The sequence below is a fragment of the Chiloscyllium punctatum genome, chromosome 12, assembly GCF_047496795.1.
Source record: "Chiloscyllium punctatum isolate Juve2018m chromosome 12, sChiPun1.3, whole genome shotgun sequence".
Taxonomy (NCBI): domain Eukaryota; kingdom Metazoa; phylum Chordata; class Chondrichthyes; order Orectolobiformes; family Hemiscylliidae; genus Chiloscyllium; species Chiloscyllium punctatum.
In genome coordinates, this window is record NC_092750.1 from 4,041,054 (window position 1) to 4,063,240 (window position 22,187).

A 22,187-nucleotide genomic window follows, 5' to 3' on the forward strand; every position below is an offset into this window, starting at 1 on the left:
CGTCTCAGTCCCGTCTCAGTCCCGTCTCAGCCCCGTCTCAGTCCCGTCTCAGTCCCGTCTCAGTCTCAGTCCCGTCTCAGCCCCGTCTCAGTCCCGTCTCAGTCTCAGTCCCGTCTCAGTCTCAGTCCCGTCTCAGTCCCATATCAGTCGCGTCTCAGTCCCGTCTCAGTCCCGTCTCAGCCCCATCTCAGCCCCGTCTCAGTCCCGTCTCAGCCCCGTCTCAGTCCCGTCTCAGTCCCATATCAGCCCCGTCTCAGGCCAGTCTCAGTCCCGTCTCAGTCCCGTCTCAGTCCCGTCTCAGTCCCATATCAGCCCCGTCTCAGGCCAGTCTCAGTCCCGTCTCAGTCCCGTCTCAGTCCCATATCAGCCCCGTCTCAGGCCAGTCTCAGTCCCGTCTCAGTCCCGTCTCAGCCCCGTGTCAGTGCCGTCTCAGTCCCGTCTCAGTCCCGTCTCAGCCCCATCTCAGCCCCGTCTCAGTCCCGTCTCAGTCCCCTCTCAGTCCCGTCTCAGCCCCATCTCAGCCCCGTCTCAGTCCCGTCTCAGTCCCCTCTCAGTCCCCTCTCAGTCCCGTCTCAGTCCCGTCTCAGCCCCGTCTCAGTCCCGTCTCAGTCCCCTCTCAGCCCCGTCTCAGCCCCGTCTCAGCCCCGTCTCAGTCCCGTCTCAGTCCCGTCTCAGTCCCGTCTCAGTCCCATATCAGCCCCGTCTCAGTCCCGTCTCAGTCCCGTCTCAGCCCCGTCTCAGCCCTGTCTCAGTCCCATATCAGCCCCGTCTCAGGCCAGTCTCAGTCCCGTCTCAGTCCCGTCTCAGTCCCGTCTCAGTCCCATATCAGCCCCGTCTCAGGCCAGTCTCAGTCCCGTCTCAGTCCCGTCTCAGTCCCGTCTCAGCCCCGTCTCAGTCCCGTCTCAGTCCCGTCTCAGTCTCAGTCCCGTCTCAGCCCCGTCTCAGTCCCGTCTCAGTCCCGTCTCAGTCTCAGTCCCGTCTCAGTCTCAGTCCCGTCTCAGTCCCATATCAGTCGCGTCTCAGTCCCGTCTCAGTCCCGTCTCAGCCCCATCTCAGCCCCGTCTCAGTCCCGTCTCAGCCCCGTCTCAGTCCCGTCTCAGTCCCATATCAGCCCCGTCTCAGGCCAGTCTCAGTCCCGTCTCAGTCCCGTCTCAGTCCCGTCTCAGTCCCATATCAGCCCCGTCTCAGGCCAGTCTCAGTCCCGTCTCAGTCCCGTCTCAGTCCCATATCAGCCCCGTCTCAGGCCAGTCTCAGTCCCGTCTCAGTCCCGTCTCAGCCCCGTGTCAGTGCCGTCTCAGTCCCGTCTCAGTCCCGTCTCAGCCCCATCTCAGCCCCGTCTCAGTCCCGTCTCAGTCCCCTCTCAGTCCCGTCTCAGCCCCATCTCAGCCCCGTCTCAGTCCCGTCTCAGTCCCCTCTCAGTCCCGTCTCAGTCCCCTCTCAGTCCCCTCTCAGTCCCGTCTCAGTCCCGTCTCAGCCCCGTCTCAGTCCCGTCTCAGTCCCGTCTCAGTCTCAGCCCCGTCTCAGCCCCGTCTCAGTCCCGTCTCAGTCCCGTCTCAGTCTCAGCCCCGTCTCAGTCCCGTCTCAGTCCCGTCTCAGTCTCAGCCCTGTCTCAGCTCCCTCCTTTATGTACAGAGTGCCGTCAGTGAGCTGAGGACTGTGTCTGGATGGTGAGGGTGCAGTGCAGCTGAGCTGGACAGAGACAATGTGGGGGGTGTTTGCTGAGTTTATTGGATGTTGCAGGAGGCAATAACCCAGGGACACCAGGGGCTGGGTGGAGTGGAAGACAGCTTGTACCAACACAGACTGGAATGAGACACTTGGTGCAAAGAGAAGAAGTGAAACCCATTCCGATCTAAAGGCCGAACCCAATTCACAGGAAAACAATGGATTGGAAGGGACTTTCCAGGGAAACATTCACAGGTTCCATTCTCCGTAGGAGTTTAGTCAGTCAGGGCAAGGATCAATTACTGGTGGAAGATCAAATGTTGAAAATAATGGGGAAACTAAAGTGGAAAAAGAAGATATCAACCATGAGTGTCAATCATCTCCCCCCTCCCCCCTCCCCCTTCACTCGAGAGTTATTATTTGTTAAATAAGGACACTCCTATTGAATGCATCACTACAGGCAGGGAGAGTCAATGAGGAATATCTTTCAAAGAAAAGAAGGGAAGGGCACATTCTGTCCACAAAAAATGCCCCTGAGCTTCCAGTTCCCTGCCACTTTAACCCCCCACCCTGTTCCCTGGCTGAGACCTCTGTCTCGGGTTTACTGCAGGGCTCCAGTGAAGCTCAGCACAAGTTGGAAGAACAGTCCCTTATTTTCGGCTTGGGGACCCTGCAGCCTTCCAGACTCAGTGTGGAGATTAGGGGACTGAACCTCTCTGACGTCCTTACCCCACCCCCCTACACACAAGAGCTTGTGATCACATAGTCTGCTATTACACCCCACCCATTGTTAGTCACTAACAGTCCCCATTAACAGTTAGTCACCCTCCCAGCCAGGTCGTTACCCACTCCCTTTGTCTGTCCAACTGTCCTCTCTCTCTCTGAGCTCCATCCCCACCTATCGTTTACTCCATCCCCTTCCCCCACCCTGTCTTCTGAATAAAAATCAACATTTTCCTAGCTCCCATCAGTTGTGAGGAAGGGTTACCTAACCCGAAACATGAACTCTGATTTCTCTTCACTGATGCTGCCAGACCTGCTGAGCTTTTCCAGCAACTTCTGTTTTTGTTTTTCAAAGGAAGGAGGAGGGGAAGGTGAGGTCAGTGAGGGGTTGGGGGTAGATGGAGCTGATACAGTAAGCCCCAGTGTGAAACCCCTTTGGAGTTGGGTTTTACTGAGCTTTGTCACTGGTTTTAGATCCAAACACGGTGGATAGACATATCTGGGGCAGCACGGTGGCTCAGTGGTTAGCACTGCTGCCTCACAGCACCAGGGACCCGGGTTCAATTCCCGCCTCAGGAATTTACACAGTCTTCCCGTGTCTGTGTGGGCACCCTCTGGGTGCTCTGGTTTCTTCCCATAATCCAAAGATGTGCAGATTAGGGTGAATTGGCCATGCTAAAGTGTCTATAGTGTTCAGGGATGTGTAGGTTAGGTGCATTAGTCAGGGGGAAATGTAGGGGTAGAGGAATGGATTTGTTGGGCTGAAGGGCCTGTTTCCACACTGTATGAAAATTCTATAATGTGCTTCTCAAGATGTTCTCTCCCAAAAGAGGAGCCCTACTTGGCCAGAGACCACCCCTGGAGGAAAGCGCCCACTTGCTTAAGGACATTGGTTAGCTTGGTTGGTTGGACAGCTGTTTGCGATGCAGATGAATGCCAACGGTTCCAATGCTGCCTGAGGTTACCATGAAGGATTCTGAGGCATGCTGACCCTCAGGTTAAACCACTGCCTGTCATCTCCCTCCCTCCCTCTCTCTCTCTCTCTAATGAGAGAGTGGGACACTGGTGCTGTTACCTTTGCTCAGTTCTGTACAATACATTTCAGGAACAGTGCAGTGACCTTGGAACAAATATCGTGCAGATTTATCAAAAAGTTACCAGAGCTCAAAGGATTAGATTAAAGAGAAGAAATTCCAAAAACTGTACATGTATTCCCAGGAATGTCGAAGGTTGCAGGATGTTTGGATGGGGTGCTGTAGGCTCTTGAAAGAGATTAATAGCTCAAGTTGTGTTCCTATTGGTTCAGTAAGTGCAAGTCAAGATGACACACTTTCAACTCAGCAGAGAAATGAAGAAACATTTCTTCAAAGGTTCAAAAGGACAATTGTCTTCCTCCTGATCCTGTATTGTTATCTACTGCAAGCTGCTGCTATATGTCAGGTCAACACTATCCATTTTATAGTTTTGATAAGAGTCTTAGAGTCATACAGCACGGAAACAGACCCTTCGGTCCAACACGTCCATGCCAACCAGATTTCCAAACTAAACTAGTCCCAATTGCCTGCGTTTGGCCCCAATCCCTCCAAACCTTTCCTATTCCTGTCTCTATCCAAATATCTTTTAAGTGTTGTAATTGTTCCTGCTTTTACATCTCCTCTGGCTGTTCATTCCACACATAAACCACTCTCAGTATGAAAAGGTTGCCTCTCCAGTCCCTTTTAAATCTTTCCCCTCTCATCTGGCTTTGAACTCCTGCAGCTGAGGGTAAAGACCATTGCCATTTACCTTACCCATGCCTCTCTTGACTTTATAAACCTCGAGAAGGTCACCCCCCTCTCCCCCCCGCCCCCCCCCCCCTCCCCTCAGCCTCCTACCCTCCAGTGGAGAAATGTCCCAGCCTCTTGCTATAACTCAAACCCTCCATTCCTGGCAACATCCTGGTCAATCCTTTCTGAATCCTCTCCAGTTTAATAATATCCTTCCTCTAACAGGGCGACACACAACACTCCAGATGAGGCCTCACTAACTTCCTGTACAACCTCAGTGTGACATCCCCAACTCCCATACTCAGTGGGCTGAGCAATGAAGGCAAGCGTGCTAAATGCCTTATTTACCAGCCTAGGTAAAAACAATGACTGCAGATGCTGAAAACCAAATACTGGATCAGTGGTGCTGGAAGAGCACAGCAGTTCAGGCAGCATCCAATGAGCAGCGAAATCGACGTTTCGGATTATTTACCAGCCTGTCTAGCTAAGATGCAACATTCAAAGGACTATTTGCCTGAACTTCTCGGTGTCTCTGCTCGGCACTACTCCCCAGGGACCTCCTATTGACAGGGCAGGTTGAGGTCAGAGAGCCTCCAGTCCATGAGTTTCCTGGTAAAGGTCCTGTGCACCTTCAGAGAGCTGACTATGAGAGGAGGAGCTGTACAAATGGACAGCAGCACAATCCACACAACTCTTAGCTCCTTCATATTGCAACGAATTGTAGAACCCACATTTAAGGGTCAAAGCTCCAGGCTATTATTGATGAATTCAATCAGCCACAAAGTGTATCAGACTAAGAGATTTGATATTGGCATAGGAAGGCTAATGCACATCACTGGGACAGTGTAGAGGGAGCTTTACTCTGTATCTAGCCCTGTGCTTCCCTGTCCTAGGAGTGTTTGATGGGGACAGTGTAGAGGGAGCTTTACTCTGTATCTAGCCCTGTGCTATCCCTGTCCTGGGAGTGTTTGATGGGGGCAGTGTAGTGGGAGCTTTACTCTGTATCTAACCCTGTACTATCCCTGTCCTGGGATTGTTTGGTGGGGCAGAGTGTAGAGTGAGCTTTACTCTGTATCTAACCCCTTGCTGTCCCTGTCCTGGGAGTGTTTGATGGGGACAGTGTAGAGTGAGCTTTACTCTGTATCTAACCCCGTGCTGTCCCTGTCCCTGGGAGTGTTTGATGGGGACAGTGTAGAGGGAGCTTTCCTCTGTATCTAACCCCGTGCTGTCCCTGTCCTGAACATAAGGCTGGAATAACTCCCCAGAGGCTGGTATCCTGTCACCAAGTCCCCCCTTTATTTACATGGGGAGAGTCCTGAACACTGATCCAGCTCCCTCAGAGCCAGCTCCCTCAGAGCCATCTAGTCAGGAAGGTTATCTAAGATTACAAAGAGATCTTGATCAGTTGGCTCGATGGACTGAAAAGTTGCAGGTGGAGTTTAATTTGGATAAGTGAGAGGTATTGCATTTTGGTAAAACAAACAAATAAACAAGATTAATACAATGAAAAGTACGGCCTTGGGCAGTGTGGTAGAACAGAGAGACCATGGGGTTCAGGTACATAATGCTTTGAACGTTGCATCGCATGTAGACGGGGGGGTGTGGGGGTGGTGGGGGGGGGGGGGGGGGGGTGGGGGGGGTGGCGGTGAAGAAGGCCACGTTTGCCTTCATTGCTCAGACCTTTGAGTATCGGAGTTGGGGGTGCCATGTTGAAGTTGTACAAGACCTTGGTGAACTATGTCCAGTTCTGGTCGCCCTGCCATACAATGGAAATTATTAAACTGCAGAAGGTTCAGATGAGATTTACCAGGATGTTGCTGGGAATGGAGGGTTTGTGTTTTGGGGAGAGGCAGGATAGGCTGGGACATTTTTCATTGGAGGGTAGGAGGTTGAGAGGTAACCTTACAGAGGTTTATAAAATCATGAGGGGTATCTTTTCCTGAGGCTCGTGGAGTTCAAGACTAGGGGACATTTTTTTAGGGTGAGAGGAGAAAGATTTAAAAAAGACATGGGGGGCAATTATTTTACACAGAGGATTGTGTGTGTGTGGAGTGAATGTCCAGAGGAAGTGGTGGGTGTGGGTATAGTTACAACATTTGAAAAACATTTGGATAAGGACATGAATTGGAAAGGTTTGGAGGGATATAAGCCAGGAGCAGGCAGGTGGGACTAGTTTAGTTTGGGATTATGGTTAGCATGGACTGGTTGGGCCGAAGGGTCTGTTTCCCTGTGTATGACTCTAGGAACTGAACCTCTGATGCTCCTGTTTATATCTGTCAGCCAGGGCTCCCTGACTAGACCAGATTAACAGCCCCAATCTGGGAATTCATATTCCCTGAGGTCCACCTGACTGACCCCTTATAGACATGACATCGCTCCCCCTCTGAATCTGAGGATGGTGGCCGGGGTTTTGTTTTGTCGCTCCACCTGGGGTGTTTCAGCACCGGCTTAGATTCCTCTACCTCTTCCTCTGATGTGAGTGGTGTGTAACACACACAGGAGCTCACTTCTTGCACCCAGAGCATCTCAGAAGAAATTCATTCTCCTCTTCAAGTTCTCTTTGTGCTCCTTATTGGTCTTCCTTGTTATGAACATGTCACCTAGGTAAATGGTGACCTGAGGTAGACTTTGTAAGATATTCTCCTTTGATGTCTGTTGATGATACCCCAAACGGCAGTCTCGTATATTGGTACAAACCCTAATGGGTACTAATTGTAGTGTACCTCTGGGAATCCTCAGCCAAACGCAATTGGAAGTACCCATGGCTCAGGAAGGACAGCCCCTGCCAGCTTTGCATATAAATCCTTTAGGTGAGGGCTGGGTATTTATCCAGCTGCAAAAAGCGTTTTACCGTTTGTTTAAAATCCCCACAAAGGCAAACCAATCCATCGGGCTTCATAATCAGTATGACCAGTGCTGGCCATTCCATACATTGCGCTGGTTTGATGATTCCCTCACTTTCCAGCCTCCTGATTTCTTCCTCTACTTCTGCCCGAAGGCAAATGGCACTGAGCAGGAGTTGCAGAATCCTGGAATTGCTTCCTCGTCAACATGCCTTGGTTCTTTTGACAGTCCCTAGGCCTTCCTGAAAAATTTCACTCAGGCAGCCATTTGCTAATTGAAAAGTGTTGAGCCAATCGAGGTGAATCTTTCTCAATCAATTTCACCCCATGAAGCTTGGGCCCAAGCCTTTTCCTACAATCAGTGGGAACAGAAGCAGCTGTTTCTCGAGAGACCGAAACGAAAGTTGTCCCCTTAAACTGTAAAAGTTCCCTGGGACAGGTTCACAGTCTCGCTGCAATACTGTGCAAACTTAAGGGTTGGAGTCCAGAGTAAATTCTGCGAGAGACTGATTCTGCGATCACTGAAACAGCCATACAAATTAGATTACTTACAGTGTGGAAACAGGCCCTTGAGCTCAACAAGTCCACACCGACCCTCCGAAGAGCAACCCACCCAGACCCATTCCCCTAACATTATGGGCAATTTAGCATGGCCAATTCACCTAACCTGCACATTTTTGGACTGTGGGAGGAAACTGGAGCACCCGGAGGAAACCCACGCAGACACAGGGAGAACGTGCAAACTCCATACAGACAGCTGCCTGAGGCAGGAATTGAACCCAGGTCTTTGGTGCTGTGAGGCAGCAGTGCTAACCACTGAGCCACTGCAACCTCCATTAGAACCCAGTCCCCAGTTAACCAGTTGTTTATTTCGATTGGTTCTGATTCAGATGTTGCTGAGCAATTTAACTGTTCCAAACCCGACAGAGACGGATTTTCCAGGGGGTGTATTCTCCTGTACCCAATACTCCAGCTATGATCTAACAAGTACAACATTGTCTCCTTGTCTTGTACACTATGAGCCTATTTGTAAAGCTGAGGACATTGTATGGAGAAAGTGGGAAACTTGCGGATTGTTTCAGAGAACATCTCTGGGACACCCACACCAACCAACCCACTGCCAACTCAACTGAACAACTGGCTGAACAACTCAACTCCCCCTCCCACTCCACCAAGGACATGCAGGTGCTGGGCCTCCTCCATTGCCACACCCTAAGCACCTGATGCCTGGAGGAAGAACACCTCATCTTCCACCTTGGGACCCTCTAACCCCAGGGCATCAATGTGGATTTCACCAGTTTCCTCATCTCCCCCCCACCACACCTTATCCCAGATCCAACCTTCCAACTCGGCACCACCCTCTTGACCTGTCCTACCTGTCCATCTTCCTTCCGGGCAAAAGCGAGGACTGCAGATGCTGGAAACCAGAGTCTAGATCAGAGTGGTGCTGGAAAAGCACAGCAGGTCAGGCAGCATCCGAGGAACAGGAAAATCGACGTTTTGGGCAAAAGTCCTTCATCAGGAATAGAGGCAGAGAGCCTCCAGAGTGCAGACATAAATGGGGGGGGAGTGGGGCTGGGGAGAAGGTAGCAAAAAGTACAATCTGTGATGACCTGAGGGTTGCAGTGAGAGAAAGACTCACTGAGACTCTTGTGGAGAGAGGAGGAGAACTTCCTCAAGGTAGACATCCTTGCAAGAGGATTCGCAGTGAGGTTAAAATCAACTAGGCGAAAGTGAGGACTGCAGATGCTGGAGATCAGAGTCTAGATTAGAGTGGTGCTAGAAAAGTATCTTCCTTCCCATCTATCTCCTCCACCCTCCTCTCTGACCTATTACCATTACCCCACCTCCATCCACCTATTGCACTCTCAGCCCTACCCCCCTTCCATTTATCTCTCAGCCCCCTTCGGCCAACCCCTCATTCCTGATGAAGAGCTTATATTTTAAACGTCGATTCTCCTGCTCCTTGGATGCTGCCTGACCTGCTGTGCTTTTCCAGTGCCATAATCTTCAGCTGAGGACATTGTATATTTTATTTACTGCTCACTCTCCCCCTGTCCTGGACATATACACCCACATAGGTCCCTCTGCTCCTGCGCCCCCTTTAGAATTGTCCCCCCTATTTTATACTTACACAGTTTACAATTCTTCCAAGTTTACTGTAATCTGGAAACTTGGAAATTATTCCCTGCTCAGCAAGATCTCGATCAGGAATAAATAGCAGGAAAAGCAGGAGTCCCAGTATCCAACTCTGGGATTTTCTTTAAATAGATTCCCAATTATGTTATTTCTGAGATGATAAACAATTTCATTCAACATGATCAAAGCTGATCATCCAACTTAGTCCCCTCTTCCTGCTTTCTCCTCCTACCCTTTGACCCTCGGAATTATATCTAACTCCTTGTAAATATTCAGTGTGTTTTAATCTCAACCACTTTCTGTGATAGAGAATTCCACAGGCTCCCCACTCTCGGGGAGAGGTGGGAAATTTCTCCTCACCTCAGTCTCCCCCGTATCCTTGTTTCAGATTTCCAGCACCTGCAGTGTTTTGCTTTTATTTGAGCTACAGGTACAATTCCAGATCTCACACCCTTAGACAGCTTCCCTGCAGAAGGTTCTCCCAGCTGTGGTTCAGTGGGGAGGTTTGGCACTTTGCAGTCTGAAAATTATGGCTTCCAATCCCACTGCAGAGAGCTTCAGTGTACAAATCCAACCTGGCACCACACAGCAGGAGTGCCACCCTGTTGGAAGTGCCATCGCTCTTGCAAGTTGTTTCATTTATATAAATGATCTGGATGTGAACATAGGAGTAAGTAAGTTTGCAGATGACACTAAAATTAGAGGTATGGTGGACAGCGAGGAAGGTTACCTCAGATGGGCCAATGGGCTGAGAAGTGACAGATGGAGTTTAGTTCAGATAAATGCGAGGTGCTGCATTTTGGGAAAGCAAATCTTAGCAGGACTTATACACTTAATGGTAAGGTCCTAGGGAGTGTTGCTGAACAAAGAGACCTTGGAGTGCAGGTTCATAGCTCCTTGAAAGTGGAGTCGCAGGTAGATAGGATAGTGAAGAAGGCGTTTGGTATGCTTTCCTTTATTGGTCAGAGTGTTGAGTACAGGAGTTGGGAGGTCATGTTGCAGCTGTACAGGACATTGGTTAGGCCACTGTTGGAATATTGCGTGCAATTCTGGTCTCCTTCCTGTCGGAAAGATGTTGTGAAACTTGAAAGGGTTCAGGAAGGATTTACAAGGATGTTGCCAGGGTTGGAGGGTTTGAGTTACAGGGAGAGGCTGAACAGGCTGGGGCTGTTTTCCCTGGAGCGTCGGAGGCTGAGGGGTGACCTTATAGAGGTTTATAAAACCATGAGGGGCATGGATAGGGTAAATAGATAAAGTTTTTTCCCTGGGGTTGGGGAGTCCAGAAAGAGAGGGCATAGGTTTAGGGTGAGAGGGGAAAGATATAAAAGATACCAAAGGGGAAACTTTTTCACACAGAGGGTGGTACGTGTATGGAATGAGCTGCCAGAGGATGTGGTGGAGGCTGGTACAATTACAACATTTAAGAGGCATCTGGATGGGTATATGAATAGGAAGGGTTTGGAGGGATATGGGCCGGGTGCTGGCAGGTGGGACTAGATTGGTTTGGGATATCTGGTCGGTATGGACCGGTTGGACCGAAGGGTCTGTTTCCGTGCTGTACATCTCTGACAAAGGGGGGAGTTTGCTCCTGAATGCTGGTAAGTCTTTATTCCTTCAACATTGCAGAAGCAGGTTATTTCTTGCTGTGTGTGGGATCTTGCTGTGCGCAGGTTGGCCATATTTCCTATATTACCGAGGTGACGACAGTCTAAGTGTGCTTCCTTAGCTGCCAGGTCCCACTGGGGATCACAAGGTGGTGAAAAGGGCTATGAAAATGCAATATTTCTTGCTCACTCAAATGCAACATTCCCCAGGAGCTCACTCAGTGGTTAGCTATCTCCATGTGGAGAAGACTCGTTTCTTCACACATCTCATCACCGCTGTTTATCACTGGCTATTTGTTCAACAAAGGCTGATCTTACTACATCAGATAGTATCACAGGAGAAGGCCATTCAGCCTATTTGCCAGCACAGGCTCCTTCCAAACAAACCCATCGTTTTGCCCTTGGTTTTGCAAATTTGATTTGGTTCAATTTTATGTTCCTGCTTCAGTCAGCTGCTTCAGTTCAATTTCTTCTGTAGTTCTGGATGAGCACAGCCCAAGCCAGTCAATTAGTAACTTTTACTTCCACAGTTTCACTGCTAAAAATGAATTGTAGGGAACATTTGATCCTTCCATTAACACAAAGTTGTACATTCTAATCACACTGGGCTCCAATCCATCATCTCACTGTGCTGAACACAATACCTCGAATCCCACGTGTCCTGGGAGCGAGTTCCTGTCTCCATAGTAACATTCTTGTCGAGCAACAGGCAGCTTCTGTGTCTGAACTTTTCTTTGGACAGAACAGGAACAGAAAGCATAGATCAAACCTGAATTCGTGATTAAAAACATTTTCTCTTGAAATGACCCTCTAACAGTGTGTCACTCCCTCAGCACTGACCATCTGACAGTGCGACACTCCCTCAGCACTGACCCTCCGACAGTGAGGCACTCCCTCAGCACTGACCCTCCGACAGTGTGGCACTCCCTCAGCACTGACCCTCCGACAGTGAGGCACTCCCTCAGCACTGACCCTCCGACAGTGTGTCACTCCCTCAGCACTGACCATCTGACAGTGCGGCACTCCCTCAGCACTGACCCTCCGACAGTGTGGCACTCCCTCAGCACTGACCCTCCGACAGTGCGGCACTCCCTCAGCACTGACCCTCTGACAGTGTGGCACCCCCTCAGCACTGACCCTCCGACAGTGCGGCACTCCCTCAGCACTGACCCTCCGACAGTGCGGCACTCCCTCAGCACTGACCTTCCGACAGTGCGGCACTCCCTCAGCCCTGACCCTCCGACAGTGCGGCACTCCCTCAGCACTGACCCTCCGACAGTGCGGAACTCCCTCAGCACTGACCCTCCGACAGTGTGGCACTCCCTCAGCACTGACCCTCCGACAGTGTGGCACTCCCTCAGCACTGACCCTCCGACAGTGCGGCACCCCCTCAGCACTGACCCTCCGACAGTGCGGAACTCCCTCAGTACTGATCCTCTGACAGTGTGGCACTCTCTCAGTGCTACGCTTGAACTCCTGCAGGTAGGCCCAGGGATTGTTGAAGCTGATGATCGTTCCTGTTGTGTTCCAGTCCTTTTGATGTAAAGCCCAACACTCCACTGGTGTCAGAATGATCTATGACCTTGGTCCCTCAACATCCTTTGGCTTGCTACTGTCTCTAGCATTTCACCAATTGGAAAGTGCCCAGTTCTATTCTTTATCGGTTCGAAGTTGATGAGTTCTCTCCTGGTGACACGGAGATCCATTTGGGTCCTGTCTTGCCCATTTCCTTGTATCGGTCTATTGAACACCTGTGTTACCAACACTGATTGCTGTGGAATACTGCTTGTCACAACCAGCCAATACATTCCACACCCATTTTCCTTCCTGTCTCCTGTCCCCTCGTCAATTTACCAACATTCCAACATGGAACAACCACAGGCCATTCGGCCCCTCAATAAATCATCTGTCCTTGGGAGGATTGCATTCCTGATTTGAACAGCCTTTATTTTCCAGGAGCTGGAGTGTGGAGTCTCGTGTAGACCAGACCCAGTAAGGACGGCAGATTTCCTTCCTTAAAGGATATTATTGAACCCAATGGGTTTTCCCAACAATCAGCTTTGCTTTTATTTGGATTTAAATGTCACCATTTTAGAGTCAAAGAGTCATAGAGATGTACAGCACGGAAACAGACCCTTCAGTCCAACTAGTCATGCCAACCCAGATATCCCAACCCAATCTAGTCCTATTTCCCAGCACCCGGCCCACATCCCTCCAAACCCTTCCTATTCATATACCCATCCAAATGCCTCTTAAATGTTGTAATTGTACCAGCCTCCATCACTTCCTCTGGCAGCTCATTCCATGCACGTACCACCCTCTGCGGGAAAAGGTTACCCCTGAGGTCTCTTTTATATCTTTCCCCTCTCACCCTAAACCTATGCCCTTTAGTTCTGGACTCCCCCACCCGAGGGAGAACACTTTCCCTATTTATCCTATCCATGCCCCTCATGGTTTTATAAACCTCTATAAGGTCACCTCTCAGCCTCCAACGCTCCAGGGAAAACAGTCCCAGCCTGTTCAACCTCTCCCTATAGCTCAGATCCTCCAACCCTGGCAACATCCTGGTAAATCCTTCCTGAACCCTTTCAAGTTTCACAACATCTTTCCAATAGGAAGGAGACTAGAATTGCATGCAATATTCCAACAGTGGCCTAACCAATGTCCTGTACAGCCGCAACATAACCTCCCAACTCCTGTACTCAATACTCTGACCAATAAAGGAAAGCATACCAAACGCCTTCTTCACTATCCTATCTACCTGCAACTCCACTTTCAAGGAGCTATGACCCTGCACTCCAATGTCTCTTTGTTCAGCAACACTCCCTCGGACCTTCCCATTAAGTGTATAAGTCCTGCTAAGATTTACTTTCCCAAATGCAGCACCTCACATTTATCTGAATTAAACTCCATCTGCCACTTCTCAGCCCATTGGCCCATCTGATCAAGACCCCATCGTAATTTGAGATAATCTTCTTCACTGTCCACTACACCTCCAATTTTGGGTGTCAACTGCAAACTTACTAACTTATGCTCACATCCAAATCATTTATGTAAATGACGAAAAGCAATGGACCCAGCACTGATCCTTGTGGCACTCCACTGGTCACAGGCCTCCAGTCTGAAAAACAACCCTCTACCACCACCCTCTGTCTTCTACTTTTGAGCCAGTTCTGTATCTAAATGGTGGGTTCTCCCTGTATTCTGTGAGATCTAACCTTGCTAATCAGTCTCCCATGGGGAACCTTGTCGAACGCCTTACTGAAGTCCAAATAAATCATGTCTACTGCTCTGCCCTCATCAATCTTCTTTGTTACTTCTTCAAAAAACTCAATCAAGTTTGTGAGACATGATTTCCCACGCACAAAGCCATGTTGACTGTCCCTAATCAGTCCTTGCCTTTCAAAATACATGTACATCCTGTCCCTCAGGATTCCCTACAACAACTTGCCCACCACCGACGTCAGGCTCACTGGTCTATAGTTCCCTGGTTTGTCCTCATCAAGTTTCTTAAACATTAGCACCCCGTTAGCCAACCTCCAGTCTTCTTGCACCTCACCTGTGACTATCGATGATACAAATATCTCAGCAAGGGGACCAGCAATCACTTCTCTAGCTTCCAAAGAGTTCTAGGGGATACCTGATGAGCTCCTGGGGATATATCCATTTTTATACATTTCAAGACATCCAGCACTTCCTCCTCTGTAATATGGACATTTTTCTCAAGATGTCACCATCTATTTCCCACTATTCTGTCAACCTGCAACCCCACTTTCAGGGAACTATGAACCTGCACTCCAAGGTCTCTTTGTTTAGCAACACTCGCCATTACCATTAAATGTATTTCAATGAGGTAAAAGTGAGGACTGCAGATGCTGGAAACCAGAGTTTAGATCAGAGTGGTGCTGGAAAAGCACAGCAAGTCAGGCAGTATCCGAGGAGCAGGAAAATCGGCGTTTCGGGCAAAGGCCCTTCATCAGGAATAGCTTTTCCTGCTCCTCGGATGCTGTCTGACCTGCTGCGCTGTTCCAGCACCACTCTAATCTAAACATTAAGTGTATTTGTCCTGCCTTTCCAAATTGAATTGATTGTCCCGTGTACCGAGGCACAGTGAAAAGTTTTGTCTTACAAGCAATCCAGGCAGATCACGGAGTTAAACAGCACAGATAGTAAATAACAGGTAAACAGTGGCAAAAACAAAAACACAGGGACAGGTGAATGTTAAGAGTTTGTGAGTCCATTCAGTATTCTAACAACAGTAGGGTAGAAACTGTTATGAAACCGGCTGGTGTGTGTGTTCAGACTTCTGTACCTTCTCCCTGAAGCACCTCACATTTATCTGAATTAAAGTCCACCTGCCACTCCTCAGCCCATTGACCCATCTTGATTAGATTACTTACAGTGTGGAAACAGGCCCTTCGGCCCAACAAGTCCACACCGACCCTCCGAAGAGCAACCCACCCAGACCCATTCCCCTACATTTACCACTTTACCTAACACTACGGGCAATTTAGCATGGCCAATTCACCTAACCTGCACATTTTTGCACTGATCAAGATCCTGTTGTAATCTGAGGTAACCCTCTTCGCTGTCCACTACACCTCCAATTTTGGTGTCATTTCCAAACTTACTAACTGTACCTCTTATGCTCGCATCCAAATCATTTGTAGAGAAACCAAAAAAGTATTTGCTATGGTGTGATTAGACTCACACTCCCTGAGCAATGGTTTGACTGGATTACTAGCTGAGTGTGATTATTACAACCTCACTACCTCCCTGTGTTCTTTAAGCGTTGTTTCGAGTGCAATCTCAAATGCATATTCATTCTACCCTGGCAATCTTTCACATCTCTTTATCAGGCCAATATTCCCCTTCAATTCCATGAGTTTGTGTGTTAACCAGCCGGACTTTCCCAAACACCTTCTGTGATTCTGTTTCAATAGTATCTTCAGAAATTTCTCTTTGTTTACTTTCGACACGATTTCACAGATTTCAGTCAGATTTCTCAGATGTCGCCTCCTGTTTCTGAATCCTCACTTTCCGATTGGCTGCATATTTAAAGCTGCACTTTCACTCTGTTTTTACAACCCTGGTTACTGTTTAACAACAGACTTGACTCCTGGGTTTCTACTCCCACACTTTTAAAAGGAGGGGCATATTTTTGAGGTGAGAGGAGAACGATTTAAAAGGGAATGGAGAGGCAACTTTTTCACACAGAGGGTGGTCTGTGTGTGGAATGAACAGCCAGAGGAAATGTGGATGCAGGTAGCACTAAAAAATTCAAAGACATTTGGGTAGGAACATGAATAGGAAACCTGAATTGGTGAGGTCTGCATGTAAATAGGACTAGATTCGTTTGGGAAACGTGGTCAGTTTGCATGAGTTGGACTGAAGGGATCTGTTTCCGTGCTGCATATTTCTATGACTCTAAACCATAGCAGACCGAATTTTACAATTGAACACCTGCTAGGACAAGGTGTATCTGGAAATTGATGAGTGTGAGAGAAAGCTGAATTGTATTGCGAAATGATACAACCTAAACAGATTAATATTTAATCAAATTTCTTTTATATGGGTCACAATTGCTGAGGTGAAACAGTGCAAGTGGCAATGTTATATCTGTGCAGCAGTCAAATGTGAGGCTTTTGTATTGCATATGTTATAGATTTCAGATCCTGCTAACAAATATGCAAATACTGTGGCTCCAAGAGCAGGTCAGAGGCTGAGAATCCTGCGGTGAGTAACTCCCCTCCTGACTCCCCAAAACCTGTCCACTATCTACAAGGCACAGGTCAGGAGTGTGATGGAATCCTCCTCACTTGCCCTGGATGGGGGCAGCTCCAACAACACGCAAGAAGCTCAACACCATCCAGGAGAAAGCAGCCGCTTGACTGGCCCCACATCCACAAACATCCCCTCCCTCCCCCACTGACACTCAGTAACAGCAGTGTGTACTATCTACAAGATTCACTACAGAAACTCACCAAAGATCCTCAGACAGCACCTTCCAAACCCACAACCACTTCCATCTAGAAGGACAAGGACAGCAGATACATGGGAACACCATCCCCTGCAAGTTCCCCTCCAAGTCCCTCACCATCCTGACTTGGAAATATATCACCGTTTCTTCAGTGTCACTGGGTCAAAATCCTGGAATTCCCTCCCTAAGGGCATTGTGGGTCTACCTACAGCACATGGACTGCAGCAGGTCAAGAAGGCAGCTCACCCCCACCTTCTCAAGGGGGCAACTAGGGACAGGCAATAAGTACTGGGCCCAGCCAGAGATGCTGATGTCTCCGAAATTAAAGAAAAAAAGTGCCAGTTGCTTCAGTGGGGAGCTCAATTACCCCATGCACACAGAGAGATCAAAGGCTAACCCCTTGCAGCACTGGACTGAGGGAATGCAGTGATACTGAAGGGGTGCAGCAGTACTGAGGGAGTGCTGTGCTACTGAGGAGGTGCAGCAGTACTGAGGGAGTGCAGTAGTACTGAGGGAGTGCAGTGGTACTGAGGGAGGGCAGCAGTACTGAGGGGGTACAGCGGTACTGAGGGAGTGCAGTGGTACTGAGGGAGGGCAGCAGTACTGAGGGGGTACAGCAGTACTGAGGGGGTGCAGCAGTACTGAGGGGGTGCAGCGGTACTGAGGGGGTGCAGCGGTACTGAGGGTGTGCAGCAGGACTGAGGGGATACAGCAGTACTGAGGGAGTGCAGCATTACTGAGGTGGTGTAGCAGTACTGAGGGGGTGCAGCGGTACTGAGGGGATACAGCAGTACTGAGGGGGTGCAGCAGTACTGAGGTGGTGCAGCAGTACTGAGGGGGTGCAGCAGTACTGAGGGGGTGTAGCGGTACTGAGGGGGTGCAGCAGTACTGAGGGGGTGTAGCGGTACTGAGGGGGTGCAGCAGTACTGAGGGGGTGTAGCAGTACTGAGGGGGTGCAGCAGTACTGAGGGGGTGCAGCGGTACTGAGGGGGTGCAGCGGTACTGAGGGGGTGCAGCAGAACTGAGGGGATACAGCAGTACTGAGGGAGTGCAGCATTACTGAGGTGGTGCAGCAGTACTGAGGGGGTGCAGCAGTACTGAGGGGGTGTAGCGGTACTGAGGGGGTGCAGCAGTACTGAGGGGGTGTAGCGGTACTGAGGGGGTGCAGCAGTACTGAGGGGGTGTAGCAGTACTGAGGGGGTGCAGCAGTACTGAGGGGGTGCAGCGGTACTGAGGGGGTGCAGCGGTACTGAGGGGGTGCAGCAGAACTGAGGGGATACAGCAGTACTGAGGGAGTGCAGCATTACTGAGGTGGTGTAGCAGTACTGAGGGGGTGCAGCGGTACTGAGGGGGTGCAGCGGTAATGAGGGGATACAGCAGTACTGAGGGAGTGCAGCAGTACTGAGGGGGTGTAGTGGTACTGAGGGGGTGCAGCAGTACTGAGAGGGTGCAGCTGTACTGAGGGGGTGCAGCAGTACTGAGGGGGTGCAGCGGTACTGAGGGAGTGCAGCGGTACTGAGGGAGTGCAGCGGTACTGAGGGAGTGCAGCAGTACTGAGGTGGTGCAGCAGTACTGACAGAGTGCAGCAATACTGTGGGAGTGCAGCAATACTGAGGGGGTGCAGTAATACTGAGGGTGTGTAGCGGTACTGAGGGGGTGCTGTGGTACTGAAGGGGTGCAGCAGTAATGAGGGGATACAGCAGTACTGAGGGGGTGCAGCAGTACTGACAGAGTGCAGCAATACTGTGGGAGTGCAGCAATACTGAGGGAGTGCAGCAGTACTGAGGGAGTGCAGCAGTACTGAGGGAGTGCAGCAGTACTCTGGGGGCGCAGCGGTACTCCGGGGGTGCAGTAGTACTGAGGGGGAACAGTAGTATTGAGGGGGTGCAGCAGTAGTCAGGGTGTGCAGCGGTACTGAGGATGTGTAGCAGTACTGAGGGGGTACAGAAGTACTAAGGGGGTGCATCATTATTGAGTGGGTTAAGCAATACTGAGGTGGTTCACCAGTGCTGAGGGAGTGCAGCGTTACTGAGGAAGTGCAGCAAGACTGAGGGAGTGCAGCGGTACTGAGGGGGTGCAGCAGTACTGAGGGGGTGCAGAGTTACTGAGGGAGTGCAGCAGTTCTGAGGGGGTGCAGCAGTACTGAGGGAGTGCAGCAGTACTGAGAGGGTGCAGCAGTACTGAGGGGGTGCAGCAGTACTGAGGGAGTACAGCGGTACTGAGGGAGTGCAGCGGTACTGAGGGAGTGCAGCAGTACTGAGGGGGTGCAGCAGTACTGAGGGAGTGCAGCAGTACTGAGAGGGTGCAGCAGTACTGAGGGGGTGCAGCAGTACTGAGGGAGTGCAGCAGTACTGAGAGGGTGCAGCAGTACTGAGGGGGTGCAGCGGTACTGAGGGAGTGCAGCGGTACTGAGGGAGTGCAACAGTACTGAGGGGTGCAGCGGTACTGAGGGGGTGCAGTAGTACTGAGGGAGGGCAGCATTACTGAGGGAGGGCAGCAGTACTGAGGGAGGGCAGCATTACTGATGGAATGCAGCGGTACTGAGGGGATACAGCGGTACTGAGAGGGTGCAGCAGTACTGAGGGAGTGCAGCATTACTGAGGGAGGGCAGCAGTACTGAGGGAGGGCAGCGTTACTGATGGAATGCAGCGGTACTGAGGGGATACAGCGGTACTGAGAGGGTGCAGAGTTACTGAGGGGGTGCAGTGGTACTGAGGGAGTACAGCGGTACTGAGGGAGTACAGCGGTACTGAGGGGATACAGCGGTACTGAGAGGGTGCAGAGTTACTGAGGGGGTGCAGTGGTACTGAGGGAGTACAGCGGTACTGAGGGGATACAGCGGTACTGAGGGGGTGCAGCAGTACTGAGGGAGTGCAGCATTACTGAGGGAGGGCAGCAGTACTGAGGGAGGGCAGCGTTACTGATGGAATGCAGCGGTACTGAGGGGATACAGCGGTACTGAGAGGGTGCAGAGTTACTGAGGGGGTGCAGCAGTACTGAGGGGGTGCAGTGGTACTGAGGGAGTACAGCGGTACTGAGGGGATACAGCGGTACTGAGGGGGTGCAGCAGTACTGAGGGAGTGCAGCATTACTGAGGGAGTGCAGCAGTACCAGAGGAATTGCCTTTGAGCTGAGGTGAATGAATGAGGGTAGTTTTGCCCTGTCAGATAAATGTTAAATCTGTTTGCAGTGTAGAAGGTGAGCTGTTCATGCCAATTGATGTGGCTGGAAACAAATTATTTGGGTCATTCATTTTGTTGTTGTGTATGGGATCTTGCTGTGTGTGTTTAGGCTGCTGCATCTCTCCAGGTTAAATCTTCAAATTTGTGAAGCCTGGAGGCAATGAAAGAATCTGCTGAACTGCAAATTGTGTCTGTCACTTTCCTTTCTGTTGTAATGTATCCACAAGGTGAGCAGGACAGCATCAAAAAACTGTTCACACAATCAGTTCTCTTTCTGAGTGCAATTTCCAACAAAGTGGCAGAGTGAAAGGTTTCAAGTTCTACTGTCACAGATGGTGCAACCTCAATCCCTCTGGAGTAAGGTTTTTACCAAAAAGGTCATTAAATGGGAACCATGAATCCTTTTTCAATTGTTGGGAAACCCATCTGGATCAGGAACGGAAACTGCCATCCTTACCTGGTCTGGCCCACATGTGACTCCAGACCCACAGCAACAGTTAACTCTTAACTGCCCTCTGGGTAATTAGGGATGGGCAATAAATGCTGCCTTGGAAGCTCAAGGGATGAATTTAAAACAGAACAATGGACACCACACTGAACCATCATTGTCCCGGGATTATCTCACACTGTGACCATAATGAGAGAACAGACAGCAGTCATAGAGTCATAGAGATGTACAGCGAGGAAACAGACCCTTCGGTCCAACCCGTCCATGCCGACCAGATATCCCAACCCAATCTAGTCCCACCTGCCAGCACCCGGCCCATATCCCTCCAAACCCTTCCTATTCATATACCCATCCAAATGCCTCTTAAATGTCGAAATTTGACCAGCCTCCACCACATCCTCTGGCAGCTCATTCCATACACGTACCACCCTCTGCGTGAAAAAGTTACCCCTTAGGTCTCTTTTATATCTTTCCCCCCTCACCCTAAACCTATGCCCTCTAGTTCTGGATTCCCTCATCCCAGGGAAAAGACTTTGTTTATTTACCCTATCCATGCCCCTCATAATTTTGTAAACCTCTATAAGGTCACCCCTCAGCCTCTGACGCTCCAGGGAAAACAGCCCCAGCTTGTTCAGTTTCTCCCTGTAGCTCACATCCTCCAACCCTGGCAACATCCTTGTAAATCATTTCTGAACCCTTTCAAGTTTCACAACATCTTTCCGATAAGAAGGAGACCAGAACTGCACACAATATTCCAACAGTGGCCTAACCAATGTCCTGTACAGCCGCAACATGACCTCCCAACTCCTGATGGAGGACAGGAAAAACTTCTGGCTGTAAGAGCTGCTCCTTTTTTTGAGGTATTTTAGGTGTTGGAGGTGGTTTCCTCGAATTCCAGGAGCAGAAATTACTGTGTTATATGCTGTTGCATTGTTTTAGAACTTTGGAAAAAAAAAGTCAAAACAACAGCAGTTTAAAAGGGAGAAGAGCAGACAATGGAAGCACATGGTGAGGTCAGTGCAGGAGAGAGAGAGAGAGAGAACCTGCACAGTTACTGCCTTTGCTGTTTGAATTCGTGTATCGCTGGACATCGGAGTGCATCTGGGAAAATTAACAAACAGTGAAATTCACAACTTATCTTGGAGGAACTGTTGGGCAAAGTTCACAGCACAGAATCAGATAAGTTAATTGTTGTTTTAAGTCTGTCCAAGAGAAAGGCTGCAGTAGTGAGTACAGTGGATTCTTTCTTGATTACATGTTTTTGGAGTTAAGTCTCTTGATTAAACTTAAAGTTAAGCCACAGCTATTAATTTAACCTGGAGCAGTGTTTGTAGAGGAATAAGACAGTGTTATTTTCTGGGTCTGTAGGTTGTGAAGGATGTGGGAGGTTAGAGAGAGTTTAATGGTTACTGCAGATTATATCTGCCATAAATGCTGTTGGATGCAAATCTTATCAGATCGAGAGACAAATAGAAGCGATGGGATGGATGGCAGTTATAGGAAAGGAGGAAAGTCTCAGATACAGTCACATAGATGGGTTAACTCCACGAAGGGGAAGAGAGGTAGGCAGCTAGAGCAGGAGTCTTTTGTGGATATACCCATTTCAAGCAGGTATGCTGTTTTGGAAAATGTAGGGGGTGATGGATTCTCAGGGGAACGTAGCACAAACAGCCAAGTTTCTGGTATTGAGACGGGCTCTAATGCAACAAGGGGTACGTTGGCTTCCAAGAGATCAATTGTGTTAGGGGATTCTGTAGTCAGAGGTACAGACAGATGTTTCTGTGGCCAGCAGAGAAAAAGCAGAATGGTGTGTTGTTTCCCTGGTGCCAGGATCAAG